The sequence below is a fragment of the Vulpes vulpes genome, chromosome 9 (assembly GCF_048418805.1).
Source record: "Vulpes vulpes isolate BD-2025 chromosome 9, VulVul3, whole genome shotgun sequence".
In the NCBI taxonomy this organism is placed as follows: Eukaryota; Metazoa; Chordata; class Mammalia; order Carnivora; family Canidae; genus Vulpes; species Vulpes vulpes.
The window spans coordinates 37,233,084-37,251,521 of record NC_132788.1 but is presented as its reverse complement, the minus strand read 5'-3'; the positions used below and the strand labels follow the sequence as shown (position 1 = coordinate 37,251,521).

At 39.2% G+C, this 18,438-nt stretch overlaps 1 protein-coding gene across 2 annotated transcripts in view; it reads right to left on the bottom strand.

Annotated features, from left to right (window-relative positions):
• Positions 1 to 18,438, bottom strand: part of SGCG (sarcoglycan gamma) — a 125,964-nt gene that overhangs the window by 81,645 nt on the left and 25,881 nt on the right. Inside the window, exon 1 of one of the 2 annotated variants that reach the window (XM_025996665.2) lies at positions 18,112 to 18,320. The exons of the other annotated variant lie outside the window; for it this stretch is intronic. The gene's annotated coding sequence lies outside the window, so the exon portion shown is untranslated. Of the gene's footprint in view, positions 1 to 18,111; positions 18,321 to 18,438 lie in introns of those variants that run through there. 2 annotated transcript variants of the gene reach the window in all.

Here is an 18,438-nt window from a genome sequence, read left to right as displayed (position 1 = left end):
ACATTGGGCCCACTTGGGCAACCCAAGACATTCTCCCTGTCTCAAAGGCATTAACATAATCACAACTGCAAAATCCCTTTTACCATGTAAGGCTCCAGGAATCAGGACATGGACATATTTGGGGGCCATTATTCTACCTTTCATAGAAAGCTTTTTTTACACTTACATAAAATGGGAAAAACCTTAATATCCATTTGAGACAATTTTGTTGTGGCTTATAGGAGAGCCAAAAGCAATTCTGTTATGAGGGTGGCCCTTAAATCCCTCTAACTTGGTCCTGGGAATCTGTTTTGATTATTCATTCACCTGTTTATTGACTCCTTTTCCTTAGAATTTAAACTCTATGTGAGCCTTGTTCATTGCTATGTCCCTAAAATAGTGTAACAGACAGGTAATATGCACACAATAAAATCCATAAGTGGATGAAGAAATTGAAAGAACTATTGAATTTGACAAACATTCACTGAGCTATCTACATTCCAGGGACGATGTTACCCAATGAGGCTAGATAGATGGAGTGAACCCTCTGAGTTACACATTAATAAAACATTCTATGACTTATGAACATACGGAATCCGTTAAGAAAAGATCTAGTACTTGTGATCCAATGCTCTTCTTTAACAATGATTTGAATGAGGAGTTAATTCCAAAGGGGACCTCGGCTAAGTAGATAAAAGTAAAACATGCTGTCTCTGTTAAAGCATTTCCAGAAAAGACCTGTTGGAAAGAGGACTAGTAATATATGAGGCCTCTAGGATTTTATTATTGAAAGAATACTAACAAGGATGAACTAAATAAGACTGGAAAGTCAGTCTTAGAAGGGGTGAGCCACCAGCCTGTGGCTCCTGAGGATGGTGATTATGCTTTTACCACCATATGCCCTGGCAGACAGCAGGCACTTCATAAATATCTACAGCACCATCTCCACTTCTCCACTACTTCTTCCAGCAAAACTCCTTGAGTGGGTTGACTATACCTACTGTCTAACTATGTGTCTTCCTTCTCTCTAGAGCTTAATTACAGGCAGGCTTTTTTGTTTTTGTTTTCGTTTTTGTTTTTTTAAGATTTTATATATTTATCCATGAGAGACACAGAGAGAGAGAGGCAGAGACACAGGCAGAGGGAGAAGCAGGCACTCTGCCAGGATCCTGATGTGGGACTTGATCCAAGGACCTTGGGATCATGACCCTAGCCAAAGGCAGACGTTCAACCACTGAGCCACCCAGGCACCCTGCACCCCAGACAGGCTTTCATACCTACCACCCACTGAACTGACTTTTGTAAGCTCACCAATGACCTCCATATTGCTAAGCAAAGTGTGCATTCACATGACCTATGGTCAGCACATGCCAAAGAGTCATTTGCTTCCTCTTTCACTAGGTTTCCAGAAACCCTACTTGCAATAGCTATTGCTTCTCATTCTCATTTGCTGCTTCATCAGCCAGCCTCAGACTCAGCCCTTAGACCACTTCTTCTCTTCATTTACGTTAACCCTCAGTTGCAGATGCATCTTTTTTTTTTTTTTTTTTTTAAGATTTATTTACTTTAGAAACAGAGCAATGGAAGGAGGGACAGAGAGAGAGAATATGAGTTGAGGGAGAGGCAGAGGGAGAGAAGCTATGTGGGAAGCCTGACGCCTGACACAGGGCTCAATCTCATCACCCATGAGATCATGACCTGAGCTGAAACCAACATTGGATGCTTAACTGACTGAGCCACCCAGGCACCCCATGGATGCATCTTTAAGCCGAGGATTTGCCAGTTCCTAGCACAGACTCATCTTGAGCTCCAGATTCCTACTATGCCCAACTGGATCTCAAACGTTACATGTCCCAACCAAAACTGACTGCATCTTCCTAACCTACTCCTAGTAAAATTTTCCCCCATCCCACAAACTGGCAACTTAATCCTTTAAGATACTCAAGTCGAAAATCTTTAAGTTGTTCTTAATCCCTTTCTTTTTCCATGCCACATCCAAGCCATCAACAAATCAGTGAATTAAAGTACTACCAATAAGGCAAAATCTGATTGAGGTTTACCATTGTCATTTGCCTGGCTGACTGCAACAGCCACCTAACTGTTCTCTGCTTGCATCCCAAATCTCCTGCAATCAATTTCCAACAAGGGGGCTGGAGCAGTTCTTTAAAACATCAACTAGATAATCCACCACCTCTCTATAAAACCCTTCTGTGGCTTCTCTTCCACCTGGAGTAAAACTCAAAATGTTTAGCCTGACTGGCATGATCCATCCTGACTTCATCCCCAGCCACTCTCCCCCTTATTCCTTGCTCAGGTCACACTGGTCTTAACCACATGTAGTTGTTTTGTTTATATTTATTTATAAATAAATTTATCTTATTTATTAAAATAAATTTTAAGGGATGCCTCAATCTCACAACCCTTGAGATCATGACCTGAGCTGAAACCAAGAGCTGGACACAACCTACTGAGCCAGCGAGGTACCCCTTACTCACCTATGTATATTCCAACCATGAACTTGGTATTTCCCTTATCTGGAAGCCTGGATGGTCTTCTCCCAGATAATGCATGGCTTCTCCTTTACATCACTCAGCTATCTGCTCAAAGATCATTAAGAAGTCCTCCCTGACCATCTTATTTAAATAACAACCTTCCACCAACACTAAGGCATATTTCTCTATGTTCCTTCCTGCTTTATTTTTCACTATGACACTTAACTCCACATGACAAACTATATATCTTATTGACTTACTTTAAATACTCACCTTAGCATATAGAAGCCCCAAGAGGTTAGTCTTCAATTGTTTTTGTTAATTTGTATCATCCCTGGCAACTAGGGCAGTATCTGGCACATAGTAGGTGCTCAGTAAATACTGAATAAATTAATTATAACCATTGAATGCACATATCCCCAGATACTTTTATTTAAATTTAAATAACAAAAAAATAAAATCAGTTTAGAATTAGTACAGAGTTTCCTCAACTGTTTATAATTAGTAACTTGAAACCCAGTCACAATGGACTAGATTAGTGTGCTCAGTTGTTTGCCGTGAGAGAGGTAGCAGGCTCTACTGTAATCTGCCAAAGGTCTCCCAGGGAAGAGGAAGCTGGAGAAAGTGCTCTATTTAATTTATGAGTTTCATTCATTCATTCATTCATTCATTCATTCGACAGAAAGAGAGAGAGTGCATGGTGGGGAAGGGCAGAGAGAGAAGGAGAGAGAATTTCAAGCAGACTCCAGCATTGAGTTTAGAGACTGATGCAGGGGTGGATCCCATGACCCAGATCATGACCTGATCGGAAACTGAGTCAGATGCTTAACTGACTGAGCCACCCAGGCACCCCATGAGTCACTCCACTTTTGTGCACCTACTTTGCTGACTAAGAGACTGGATCCCATTTCCTTAGCAGAACATACTGACTCCAGGCTCACTTTAAGAAGCTGGTGATCTGCTTTTTGTCCTTCCAGAGTTGAGCTCTATTTACCATTATTTCTGCTCCCACATCTGGTTCTATTTTTTCCCATTGTATTTCTTCCTCTATCATGTTTTACGATTGCCCACTTTAAGTATTTTGGTTAACCTCCTATTGCTATTATTTCTCAGTGTTGATTATGTTGCATAAAACAAGGATTTTGCTCTAGACAGGCATGATTTAAATGACTAAGTGGAATATCCAATTTAAATTTTTTTTCTTTCTTTAAATTTTCTAAAAAAATCAATTTTGTTATTTAATAAATTCTTAGCTTATAGTTTTCATAACTCAGTGGCTTTCATTTTTATTTGATACCGTGTATTACACTTTTGCTAGAAGAGACTTTCAGAGGCTATCTGGTTCAGCTTGCTTCCTACAGATCTTTACTATAATCAGCATTGGGAAGGATACCAATACTTCAGCATTTTGAAGTCAGACAACAGCAAAGTAGTATTTATAATGGCAAGAAATTACACTGGATCAATGCAGAGTACTTTGCGATCTATTTATAAGGCCTTTACCAAAAAATTAATGAAGCAATGCTTTATCATCTTAGAACTCAAAACCTATATTATTCCAAGATAAAGAATTTTGAATTTTGCCATATGTTGAATAAAAATTACCTTTATAGATCACTTTATTTAAAATAATTAATGTTATTAAAAAATTATACCTCTTTCCCTGTTAACCATCTTTCAGAATATGTTGATGGTGGTATATTTAATTTTGATGGGTTTTAAAGGCTTCTCTCAAATACAGATATCAATATTTTAACTGACAGGGATTCAGACATGAAGTGTAATACATTTTTGCATAAATATCAGTTTTTATATACTTGGAATTCATGGTTCCCTATTTATTATTTAAAATAAAACCACATTATGGATAGGAATTTGGTCTTTAATATTCTTTGATCCTTGTCACGGGACATAATATAGTGAACTGAGGATTGTGGCTACTAAATAAATGTTGTTAAATGACATTCTTAATTTCGAGCATCATTTATTGACATGCCTAATTTGGATAGGTTCTTGCCAGGAGTTTGAGACAAAGAGATCATAAATACATGGATGATGTTGAAAAGGAGTCAATATGATGTTTTTAAAAATGGGTTTGAAAAGAACCAAACAGACTCTTTAGAAATGAGAAATTCAGTTACATTTTAAAATTCAAAAAGTTATATAGCTTGAAATTTTAAGACATATAAAGTATATGTCTTATATGTATCTAACAAATATGTAAGAAAAGTCTTAGAAAACATGACAGCATGTTAAAGATATGAGAAATATGAAGGGAAAATGATGGATAAGATGGTTTAAATGTGCTCTACTGGATCTTCAGGGGAATAACTAGAGAAAATACAGGAAAGACAACGATTAAAGGGTAATTGTGAAAAATTTTCTCTAATTGAAGATAAATTAGACTTAAAACAGATACTGACTCCTGAGCTGGATAAATTAATTGAAATTTATTAAAAAATTCTGCATCTGGAGAACACTAAAAGCAAAGAAACCTCATGACAAGTATAGGTCCCAGAGTTCAACCTTGTAAATGTAGTCATGCTGCGAAATTAACAAACTCACCCCAGTGAGGGTCTATATATAGGAGGGTCTGGCAGAGAGTTCAAATCCATCCTTTCCCCAGCTAGCACTTGTTGGTAGGGCACCTGCTGAGAATGATCATGAGCTCTTGGGCCTGCACAGTGATTTCAAGAAGGAAGGGAAGGAGGAAGAAACAGTGATTCCATGAATCTCCCAGTTAACCTATTCTGGGAAGAGTAATCTAGGAGATTATTGGTGATAGGAGCTCCATTTACTGATTTGCTTATTTCCAGCCCAACACACATAATACCACCCATCCTTTTACCCCAAAGGAGATGAAAACTTCAGCCACTCCTTGACAATGGGGCAGGAGCAGAGGACAGGCACCATCTATCACTTATGTCATATCTAAACTCTCATAATGACAGGCACATTACAGTGGGGGATTGTTGTAAACTACAGATATAAAATATATTCGCCAGCAGGCTGTATAAATGCTAGACTTGTATGAGTCTAACAAACATTCTGATATACCCACTTCTATGTATATCTATTCATCTATATATAGTAAATAAAAACTGAAGAAGTTCCAGAAATAATGAAGCAAGCCATTATCCTAGTGGAAGATTTTAGCATACCTCTACTGATAGATCAAGCCCTCCAAAATTAATGTAAAGAGCCCTATCCCTGAAACAGGGACATGCTTATTCTTTTTAAGCATACATGTAACATTTACAAAATCTGGTAACATACTGGTTCACAAGGAAGTATGATGAAATGCCACTTGATTCGTTTCTTACAAATTCTTTGTGGATAATATAGTAAAATTAGAAGTGCATTACACAATAATGGATAAAGCAAAAACCAAAGTCTTTGAAATATGTTAAGAGGACTAGGGTTGAAGCTTGACGATTATGCTCACTCAGGTACATATATATGATTCAGATTATATTTTCCTGCCATAATCCCAAAACAAGGGGTGGAGGATGTCCAATGGGCAAGCTCCCCAGCCATATTCTCTCTCTAAGGGAGATTCATCTGAGCGTTAGGGATGGAACTCTGACTGCTTTGAGTTAGGTTCTGCCAGGCCACAGGGCATGCTGACTGGAGGCTTACCAAGCCTCTAGTAGCACCCATCATGTCAATCAAAAAACTGCAAGGAAATTATTTTTGAAAGTCTCAAAAACTGCCTTTCATACCACGTAACAGAGCTCTGACAGCCAAGCAGCATAATTTATTATGCAGCACACACTATAATGTTATGTCATCCATTAAAACGACAAGGTAACTCACATGAGTAGTCACCTGCAAGACTATATAACCATGGCCAGTAGGATTTATGTGCACATAATAGGCAATCGAGGAGTATGTATTGGACAAAGGAATATATAGAGAGTGGGACTTACTGGATGCAAAGCGTAGTTTTGCAAGGATGAAAAATGAGATCACAACAATAGAAAAAGGAGAATAGAGCCTAAAACAAGTCCCCACACAGAAGTGATAAATAAGTAAATGGAAAGTGAGAAATAAGAGACAGCCAGTATAGATGGGCCACTCTTCCAGGGAAGAAGTTAGTGTGCTTATCTAAAGCACAGGTCATGCTGGCACTGAGAACCACAGGACAGGAAGAATTCTCCCTCCATTTGCTTTCACATTTCCAAAAGATAGCTAATTCTTCTGTTAAATTAGCTAATTCTGTCTTTCTGGCCTCCCTGTTTGCATCATAACTCACATCACTGTGACCAGGTATAAACATTCAGGAAAACGAAGAGTCATGGGGAGGAGACTGCTCCCCTCCCAATTCAATAGCTGATAATAAATTAGGGGAAAACATCAGCCTTAAAGACAAGGTTGATACTCTTAAAAAACACAAACAATTCAATAACAGTTGAGCAAAGCCATGCATGTACATCAAAGAAATGTAAATAACCAATAATATACATAGTAAAAAAAGTTTAGCTTCACTGGGAACCCAAGGAATGCAAATAAACACAAATGCTGGAGCAGTTGCAAAGACTAAGGAGATTTAAAAAGTTATAGTAGCCAATACTGGCAAAGTGTCTGAAATGTGAGCACAGTAGTCCTCTGCTGGTGAGCGTGAAAGTGATTGTGATCCTTCTAGACAGATACTTTGTTTGAGGTTCTCAGTGAAGAATACCAAGCAATTTCAATTCTAGAAACTTAGTCCATTTTCATTCCTATTTCTTTGAAAATTCATATTTCAGGATATTTACTGTAACATTATCTATGATGGCAAAAAACAAGACAGTAAATAAATGAAGAGTAATGAGTTCAGTGGATTCTTATGGTATGACAAAAATCAACTGCTTGGAAACAAAACAATATCCCAGGGAAAGGCTAATAATAGGGTGTTAAGTGAAAAAGATAGATTATTGGGACGCCTGGGTGGCTCAGCGGTTGAGCATCTGCCTTTGGCTCAGGGCCTGATCCCGGATTCCCGGGATGGGGTCCCCTGTCGAGCTCCCTGCATGGAGCCTGCATCTCCCTCTGCCTGTGTCTCTGCTTCTCTCTGTGTCTCTCGTGAACAAATAAATAAAATCTTTAAAAAAGAGAAAGATAGATTATTGAAATACATATTAAAATGTACACATAGAGAAAAGACAATGACATTTAAAAATTGTTAATAATTTTCTACACACTCTACCTTTTTTCATTGAAAATTGCATTTCCCAAATGTTTTTCTGTATTCTTTCAGATTTATAGAATTTTTATAATTCTACCTTTTGAGATCTATTACTTTGATAATGCTAAAATTCAAACATACTTTCCTCAGTGTTTTGTCCTTCTTTTTATTAAACAAACTCAGAAATTGGAGACTTTTTTTACAGTGTCATATAGTATTTGACTAAGGGGTAATGTTAACAGCCAGAAATTGAAGTTGGCAGAAATCCGACACAGCGTAGTGATTGAGCGAGAACAGTACTCATGTCAATTAGAAGTGTATGCATTAAAGTATCATAACGAAGACTGCCACATTTGGAGACCTAGCTTCATAACCAGAACCAGGTGTCATTCAGTACCAAACATGCGCCCCTTCTTGGCATGGTTCATACCTACCATAACTTCTGATTTAGTGCACCTACATCAAGTGGAGAGAGACAAATTAGTAGGTGGCTGCCGTGAGAGCTAAGTCGATGTTAACAAAAACCTATACCGAGATGCTAGAAGCCCAAAAGCAACCGTGTGTCTCCCTGTTGAAGGCCACTTAGTAGCCTCTCGGCATGCTTCGTACTCAGCTCCATTCCACTGGTGCATCCAGCCTTTCCAGTCCCGTCTCATCCCACTCTGCCCTTCTCAACACTGGCTTCCTTCCATCTCTCAAACAGAATAAGCTTTTTCTATCTTTTAGCCTTTGTATGTTGCTCCTTCTGACTGAAAATTTGGTCCATACTGCATGGCCACCACATTCGACTGGATTTAAATGGTCTCTCATGAGCACCCCCACTTCCATGTATTTTCTGTCCTGCCATAATTTACAACTGCATCCTGGTTCTCTCTTTCATAGTATTGTTGCTCAGGATAGACACAGAGATAACCTCTGTTTACTTTTTATTGTCTATTCCTCTTTAGACTCTTATCCCCACAAGGGCAGGAAGGATCCTTTGTTCACAGTCATATGTCGAACACCTAGACTAGTACCTGCAACAGAGCGGGCACTCAATTATATGTAATTGTTACAGGCAGGCAGCCAAATAAAATATATCCACATAAATAATGTATTTGTGGAATAGATTTACATGTCTAGGAAACAGCATAATGGTTAAAAATGTGTCATTCCTTCTTTAGTCATACATATTATCTCTCTCACCCATTCTTTAACTTCCTCAACTTCAACAGAAACTTCACGAACAGCTAGGAAAAGAACTAGAACATATCATGCAAAAGAGGGAAATGACAGATTTACCCATCATTATTTTCCAGACCCTTTTATTGCCGTATGTCATAACTCATAGGCTGACATTTCCCTCATTTCACATCCAGCAGGCCTGCATGTGACTCCATTTGGTAGAATGAATGTTAATCATAAGCACTCTTTGTGCCTGAACAGCACATTTTGGATCAAGATCATATAAAGTTTCACCCTGATAAGACAAATGAGTTGGATTTGGGAGGAAGATTGTTATAAAAAAAAAAAAAACACACACACACTGTTTCTACTTTTGCTTTTCAACTATAGTATCTTAGGTATTTCCCTTTTGCTTTCATAAAAACCAGACTGAGTTCTAAAGACATACCTTACTGCGTTCTGTCAACTGATCAACTCATATGGCCCAGCAGCCTTCTCCTCAAAGTAGACTCCTGATCACCTTAGTCTTAGGGCATGTCCTGACTTTTGGTGGGATATGTTTAAAAAGCTGTCTGACAGGGCTCTGTGGCTTTGGCACCTGGTCCTGTCCATGAGATGCAGTCCACAGAGCCACATTTCCTTCTAATCCCTGCACCTGCTCCCTGGAGACTGGAGTTCTCATTGCTGTTTTATCTTCTCTTCCCTCTTTTTCTTTAAAGATTTTATTATTTATTTATTCATGAGCGACACACAGAGAGGCAGAGACATAGGCAGAGGGAGAAGCAGGCTCCCTACAGGGAGCCAGATGCGGAACTCGATACCGGGACCCCAGGATCACACCCTGAGCCAAAGGTAGACACTCAACCACTGAGCCAACCAGTCTTCTCTCTTCTCTTCTCATCCTTCTTCACACTGGCATTCCTTTTTCAAAGTCTACTCCAAACTGTGATCTGCTAAAGTTCTGGGGAAACTGTGGAAAAAATTTACTTGGAGACTCTCAGTTTCTAACAATTAAGACTCCTGAACAAAAGTGGAAGAGAAAGGCATGATATTACTTGATCCTGGCTTATCTGTCTTTAAAATACATACTTCTTTGATTTTGATGGCCCAAAATAAATACAAGGATTTAGTTTTTGATATAATATGTAGTCTTTTAGGAAACAGTATATGGTTATGTTTTCTTCCCCCCAAGTTCTTGTGGATTTTTTTTTGTCAAATTCCTCAGAAACTGCCCACAAATGTGTGAAATATTTCATTGCATAGCATTTTCTGAATGTTATATCAACAAAAAGGATTACCAAACATAGAGTTTAATTATGCAATTTTTCAAGAAGTTTTTTTTTTAACACATGAAAGTCTCACTGGGCTGTTTATTGGTGTCATCACTTATAAATGCTTTCCTAATATCATGAGTAATGTAATAGTTTTCTTCTAAGCCTAATGCTTACAATTGATATTCTCAGAGTTCTTAAGGTCCACCTAACACCTGTATCTGCTGGCATCTTTCTCACAACAGGTGGAAAGTAAGACTTATTCGTGGATTATACGTATTTAACATCATGAGAATTATGTTTAATAAAGGTTATTATGCCTCTGTACTATCATTTTTCTAAACAAGCCATTTTATTATCATTAGATCCCTAACAATCACAATAAATCCAGTTAACCTTATAACATTTGCTCTGATACACCCCCTAATATATTTATAAATCTTACATATGAAGAGGCCTGTATTTCCCTGAAATTTGCCATCATAGCCCCAAAGGGAAAATGCACTTTTCCTAGAATAATGGTTAGCACATAGTGTTATACTTGCTGCTATTGTATACTAAGTACAAAATTCATGCTCTTTCGACTTTGAAGCCAGATCATACTAGCATTTCAAAGAATGTGTATTTATAGAATAGGATAGTGCCAAACCTTGACAAGGTTCTAGAAACTATTATTACAGATACAACTCATATAAAATCAGAAAAACTCTAAAATATTATTAATAGAATCAATTATAACTCAAATACCTATTTACTATTATATGAATGACATATTTATGTATTTTCCATAAATATTTGAAATAGAGCCATTATGTTAAAAATGTTCACTATCAATTCCTCCTCATATATAAAAAATGAAATATTTTTATGATTGTTCCTGTAAAATATTTTTATTACAGAATATGATTTAATCAAAGTGATCACCAAAATAATAATGGACTCTAATTTGTCTATATAGAGAGTAAGGGATCATTAGTTATTTGAAGTTAGCCCCTATTTAAGGTGAAATTATCCTAGCAGTTCTGTGGTATCTTTAACTTTTTTTTTGAAGGCTTTATATTTATTTGACAAAGAGGGAGAGAGCCCAAGCAGGGGGAGCCTTAGAGTAAAAGGGAAAAGCAGACTCTCCACTGAGCAAGGAACCTAATGTGGGGCTGGATCCCAGGGATCATGACCTGAGCCGAAGGCAGACACTTAACCTACTGAGCCACCCAGGTGCCCCTATGGTTGCTTTAACTTCTTCCCCTACTTATGAATCCAAGTAGATTAATCTGAAATGCAAATTGGTCTCTTCTGCCTCCAGTCTCCTCCACTTATTCAACATCCAAAATATATTGCATCTATGTTCCCATATCATTTGTCCCATACCTACAAGGGCAGGATTTTTTTTCTTCTGTTGGTTCTTAGCCAGTCCCACTGCCTAGAGCATTGCCAATATCTGATGATCAAATGGATGAATATAATGCAAAGATGAATTCTCCATAAATGATATTTTTATATTGTTCTACTGGATTATACTTTAGTCATACCTATAAAAGTAAAACAAGGAAAGAAAATTATTTTCTAAAAATTCATGCCCAAATCAGATAACCATAAAGACAGAAAACCTGAAGATTACTCTAAGCAGATACTGTGGTGTGCCACACAGACCTCCCCTTATCACCAAGAAACTCATTCCCCCAGCCATCAGGACTGCTTCCTGTTCACAATGCATGCCTGAGTCCCTGCCCCAAAGACTGATGAGGGCAGACCCACCCAAAGTGATGCCCCCTCAGGCAGCTAGGACTAGTCAGTCTGGTGGCATGAGGGCTTGGCTCCTGCCTTCATGTCCATTCTGAAGGGTCATTCTGACTCCAGAGAGCATCCTCTACTCCTCATCTCTCCCCAGCCAGCCCTGTGGGATCATGGAGGCCTCTCTTTTCACTACCTCACAGTTTCTTCCTCTTCCCATTCCTGTTTCCTCCACTCCTATTCTTCAGAGCTATCCTTCCTAAAAATACTTCTTAATGAACTTCCTCTATGCAAATTTCAATCTCCTGTTCCCCCCAGAGAAATAGAGTTAACAGAGTTGGTGGTAAGAAGAAGTCTGGGAAAGTGAATCCAAAATGGTATTTTGGAGCTGGATCATCTGTCAATTACTGGCAACAAGGACCCTGTTTCTGGCAGTTCCTGGATTACAGGGCTATGCCACAGCATGCTGTGGTGGCATCACTGTGAAAACTGCCCCTGGTGGTGACCGGGGGATGGCACATCAGTGGGAGGAGACTTACTAGTAGGTGCAATGCATAAGGGGTTGGAGGGCTTCAAATGAAGCAATCATAAGGGCCACGGAATTGATGGCTCTTCTTTAAGGCATTGAAGAAAGACAATATGAGACTGAGATGGTGCCAGGCAAATTGCAAAAATCAGAGGGCCTCTCTGGCAGCTGATGAAGACACCCTGTCTTCCTGTAACTGAAGGGTAGAGCAACAGAGGATCCAGCCTTTATAAGAGTCATGGAGTACCAAAGAAGATTGAATTCTCAACCCAAACAAGTCTGTTCTGCTGGAGCCAGGGCCCCAGCAGGGTGGCAGTGGAGCCCTGATATTTGGAATGAGACATCTGGGCCAATGCACTTAAGAAACTAGAAACTCCAGATGTCCCTAGAATGTCTGAGTCCAAAGAGTGGCCCATTCCTCCTTCCCACTTGAAGAGGATGTGACAACCTGCCACTTGGCCTGTTCTCTCCTGGCCAGTTGACCAAGAGTTGGGGTTAAAGCACCATATAACCAGGTAGGGACAGGCAGGGCCTGATAAGGGAATAAAGGGACTATCCAAAGGGCCAGAAGGCCCTATCCAGCAGGTGTGTCAGCAGGTAACAATGTAGCTAGCACTGAGTCCTGAGGATCTGGACGCATCAAGGAAGATACCAAGTGGACAAAGAAGCATTTGGTATTAGAGCATCCTCTGATGATACAGAACTTAACACCATGGCAAAGGTCTTGGAAGATGGCAGTAATACACTGCTAGGTTGGCCCTCAAAAGCTCGGAGAAAGTGAGGGCTTCTATAGTGAAAGACAAAATCCAGAATTACTAGTTGTTGAAGAGGACGAGGATAGTTGGGCAGCCACCAGGGGAGTTCTCTCCATCTATGCAACAAAGAGACATTGAGGATGGATAATCAGGAGGCTGAGTGCCACTGGTTCCTATAAAAATCACAACTTTTTGTTCAGGTTCCAGACCTGGAAACCCTTGGCTGAAGAGAGACCTGGTCCCCAGAAGGAGGTGCCTGCAACACCAGAGCAAATGGACATAGCAAGGACTCAGCCAGCCCTGCTCCAACAGAGCCCAATAGTGAACAATAGTGGTGTGACACTGGTCACTCTTCAGAACTAAAGCTCTCATTCTTCCAGTTGCCAGGAGTGAGAATTGATGATAAGAATTACTTTTGATGGCACTGAGAGGCCCCACCTACAGTATGTCCCACATCCACTGTTTGATCACAGCAGGAGTGCAAAAGTCCAGGCCTCTTCCTCAATTCCAGGACAGCTTCGAGGGCCATCCCAGCTCTGGCACAACGACATTGCCATTCAATCGTCCTGCTCAGTTCGGCAGCCTTTAGTGTCCTACAGGTGTTTTTACTAAAGACTTTTACTAAAGACTCATAAACCGGCAAGCAAATCTCATGGGAAAGCCTGTCTAAATAATTGCTCTTGGAAAGATGGGGATTTTTGCAAGTGAACAGTCAGATATGCCGAAGGATTTCACAGTAGAACATCGCTATCTTATGTCAGGTTCCCTGAGTAAAACCTGAGGTGAGGATTCTTTTTTTTTTTAAATTTTATTTATTTATTCATGAGATACACACAGAGAGAAAGGCAGAGACACAGGCAGAGGGAGAAACAGGCTCCATGCAGGGAACCCGACGCGGGATTTGATCCTGGGTCTCCAGGATCATGCTCTGGGCTGAAGGCGGCCCTAAACCGCTGAGCCGCCTGGGCTGCCCATGAGGTGAGGATTCTTATACAAGTGATTCATTATGGTAATGTTCTCTATGAGGCATGTGTCAAGCAATGAGAGCAGCTGATTAGGGCCGAGAAGCAGCTAGATACAAAGATGTGGGTTGCAGTGTGGGCAATGCCCTAGAGAAGTATGCAAACCCTTATTAGCCATTTAGTAGCCAGTTTGTCAGTCTTGTGAGGGGGGCTTCAGTCCACCCTCATGTCATTCATCCTGTATAGATACAACTCTTAAGTTTGACATTATTTACAAAGGAAGACAGAGTTCAGAATATTCTTAAAGTTACACATGGAAGCTACATTTAACCAAACAGAATAAAAGAGCCTGTCCTCTGTGGCATTGTCTTTGGAGTTTTATGACTGGACTGAAAATCTCAGGCATAACAGCTCTATGACCCCTTCCCCTCAAAAATCTCAGTTTGCCTAGTCCCTAAAAATAGCATTTAACTAAATGCTAACTCTGAGAAATATCCATACAAAAGGACAAATCTTAAGAAAATTATTTAAATGTATCAACCAAGCTGAGATTCTTTTTAGTTATAAGTCTCCATATGAAAGATTTAGGGCAAAAAGAAATTCTTGAGGTAGGCATAATTAAAGTTCTTATCAAATGTGGTGTGTATGCAATTTTCCGATTGCTTTGACAGTTCATTAAGAAGTTTCAGAGAACTTCAAGGTCACGATTCACTTCTATCTTTGTAGACACCTTTTCCTCAGGATTGAAAAAGGGAGGATTTAAAGTGATATTCAAAAGCATTCTGGTACAGGGACAGCATACTTCTATGTTTTTACCAAGATTAACATTTTAGAATATTGTATATAAAATTTTCATTAAGATAGATCTAACATATTTTATGAAAGGAAAATGTTCATAGGAAACCCAGCAGTCAGTTGAGTTTTTTTCCTTCAGAACTACTAAAGGCACCCAGGATTTCCAGTAAATTAGTGAGAGTATCAGGGAGGATACTATTTGTCTGTTTTCTATTTGTGTTCTGGAAGGAGTATTTCCTCCTCAGCAGCCTTGACCGAATGTGGAGAACATTCCCCACTGGAGCAAAAGGAGTCTAAACCTGGTATCTTCTGTATAGGGCTCACATGGTGTTGTTGGGGGTCCAGGAGAAGCAGGTTAGAATCACTGATCACTCACTATTCTGAGGTTCCTCTCTGACCTCCCTGCCAGTGGGGTTGAGAATTCGAGATTATGTGTTTCCCCATTATTGGTGGTGATGGTGAGAAGAGATGGGGGCAGGAGGAGGAAAAGGATAGTTACTGTTTACCAAGAAGTCAGACACTTTATGTTTTGTATGAACTGAATTTGATACTCATCATAACGTTAAGAGGTAGAAAGTGTGATAATCCCTATTTTTACAAATGAAGAAACGGAGGTGAGAGGGTAATTAAGCAATTCACACAAGCAAGGTCATACAGCTAGAAAGTGGCACTTGGACTCCACTGAACTTGTAATCACTGCCTCTTCATTGATAGTATGCTTTTCAGGGATGTTTCACAAATAAAACTAATTGAGAATGTTCAAAAGAGTTGAAATAGTCACAAAGGTGAGGCTAGGTTTTAAGATATCCATCTGAAAGGGAATGACTTCTTCCTGCTGCCTCTCCCTTCATTCCTCAGTCCTTAGCAGAAGCTGTCTTTGGACTTTTCCAGAACTCCTCCTCTCTCCCTCTCCCATGCCCCCAATCCATTCTCCATGGCAACCAGAGTGAGCATCCCAAAGAATAAATCTGTCCCTGCTGCTTTTCTGTTGTAAATGCTCAAATGGCACCCCACTGCTTATGGATGAAGCATAAATCCTTTGGGCATAAGCGAACCCTCCTGCAATCCCCAGCTCATTTTGGTGCTGCACACCAGCGTCAAATCATACCCGCGTCAAGTAGACTTTGATGTTTTGAGGGATTTTCAGAGAAGTCTTGAGACTTTTGCACATCCACAAATTACTAAATACTCTGTATCAATTTTCTCATAAATTGTGCTAGGGCATAATCACATATAAAATTGAAAATGAAGCTGCAGTCAGAAATGGCAAGTCCAGTGGATGAGGCATTTCTACAACACTCACGGGGGCAATATGGAAATAATCTGGCCTTGCAGTAGGTCCAGAGAAGCTCAAAGATAGGAGAATGGTATTTACACTGAGAAGAAAAGGGGGAGAGAAGGACAGAGGGGTAGAAGCAGGTTCTGAGGAATGGACAAGTAGCAGAATCACACTCAGGAATGTAGTTTGTTTGCTCCCATGAGGAAACCATGCCAATTATGGACTTACAGGGTCTGGGCTCATTTGAGAAGCAGCAAGGGCCTGTGAGAAGCCAAGTAGAAGAGGGAGGAAAAGAAGAACCACAGGTCCTACAAAATATGCATAATTAAACTAAATGGGCACTCATTCATAATTTACAATTAATTACTCCTTGATTTTCATAGTCAACAGCAAGGCAATGGGTGTGTATTTTAAAGAATGACATGGTGCCATTTTATTTTCGGCACTTTAACTGTGTAGGGGAGGAAACATTTTTCCTTCTACCTTTTAAGGTCTTCCAGGTGGTTTAAGAATTAAATTGACATAAGGCAGATTAACAAAACAAAACCCAAGGTTTACTACTTACACAAGGAGGCCCAATGATGAGGTGGAGACCTAAAGAAACAACCCAGGCAGGCAGTTTTTACACTTTTTGGAGAAAGGGACCATAAATATGTGAGGAATTTACAGGACAAAGAAAACTTAACTTTGGGAGCTTCTGTTAGTAAGGAATTCTAAACAGAATTTGGGCTGGGGGAGTAAATTAGTAAAAAGTAACAAGGATTTATATAGACTTGAGTATATTACCCCTGGTGATAAGGAGGTCTCTGTATATCCTGCTAGAAGGAGGACACCTTTCACACGGGAGGGAGATTGATTTCTTGCTTTTGGGAAACAAATGTGGGAAATTGGGGGTTCAGACTGTTTCTTCACTAGCTGTTTAAGTGGCTTTTACATTTCAGGGGTGGCCTGCCCTTGGCACCTGCAACTGCAAGCTTAGCCAGCCTCTTTTGGAAACTTGGATTTGTCAGTCTTTGGAATTTGACATTTAAATATGGCTGAAATACTACTTTTCATTTGGCTTTGAAGGAAAACTTTAGATAAATTCTAGAACCTATAAGACGAATACCAACTTGAACCGTTAGTCTCGAAACTGAGTGTGCCTCTTTGTACCTATTTCTACAAAATGTTTCCAAGGAAATAAGTAAAAACAGTACATTTTGTACTAGTGAGTTACTCCATCGTGCTGGCAAATCTTTCAGCCAGTTGAGCTCTTTTTTCCCTTATTATCTTTTTCTGTGCCTCCCTCTAAACTTGTTTTTCCAATTGCTCCTTATTAGCCTAGGAAGCACAAAGAGCAAGCTGACAACTTTAGTAGGCCTAAGTGTTGGCATATGTTTAACTTTTCCTCTGTATTTACTTTTTGATCTGGATTTTGAGTAACACTTTGTTTCCAGATTTTAGGAGAGAACTATTCTTTCCTTTTTTTCACTCAGAGTAGTTGGGAACTGAAGTTGGTAATTTGCTCTTGTTTTGCTTACTCCCAATTTTTCAAATGACTTAGACTCTTGCTCTCATTAATTTTAATCTAGTTTTTTGATGTTTGTAACAGAACTATGGACAAAATGTGAAGCAAATGTAGTTCTACCACAAAAGTTTAAGAGTAGAACTAGAACATGTAATCTTAAAGATTATATTTTATCTAGATTAACTATAGTATACACCTTAATACCTGATAACTTGGATCTGCTATCATGTCATTCTACAAATTAAAAACATTTGAAATACAAATCATGTGAAAAATACATAGCATACTAGTAGAGTAACTTAAAGGAGTGGCAATGAGAAGCCATACTAAATTTTATTGATACTTATACATAATCATTTTTAGAGAAATGTACTCAACATCTTAAAAGAAATTTATATGTCACCTACAAAGAGAAAAACACCAAGAAATCTTGTACCTATTATTGTTAATGACATAAAATCCAAAGTAAAACTGATAACTTACCTTAGATGTATAAAAAGCCCACTGGAAAAGTAGCTACAATCAACTCCAGCTCTTTCAGAGACAAAATGTCTCAAACTTTCCCCTTATTTACAGAATGAGTGAAGGATTTGAGGTTTCAGGACTATGCCTGCAAGAGAAGGCTCTCACGTGTTTGGCTTTGTCTCATGTTTCATCCCTCCTATTAGCAACAGGCGTATCTAATTTTACTCAGTGACATAAACAGCTCATACCACACTTAAAATTGTTTGGGCACCAATTCCAGGACACAGCTCTAAGTGGGCCAAAAAAAAAAAAAACCATAAAATTCTTACAAAACCAACATTTAAA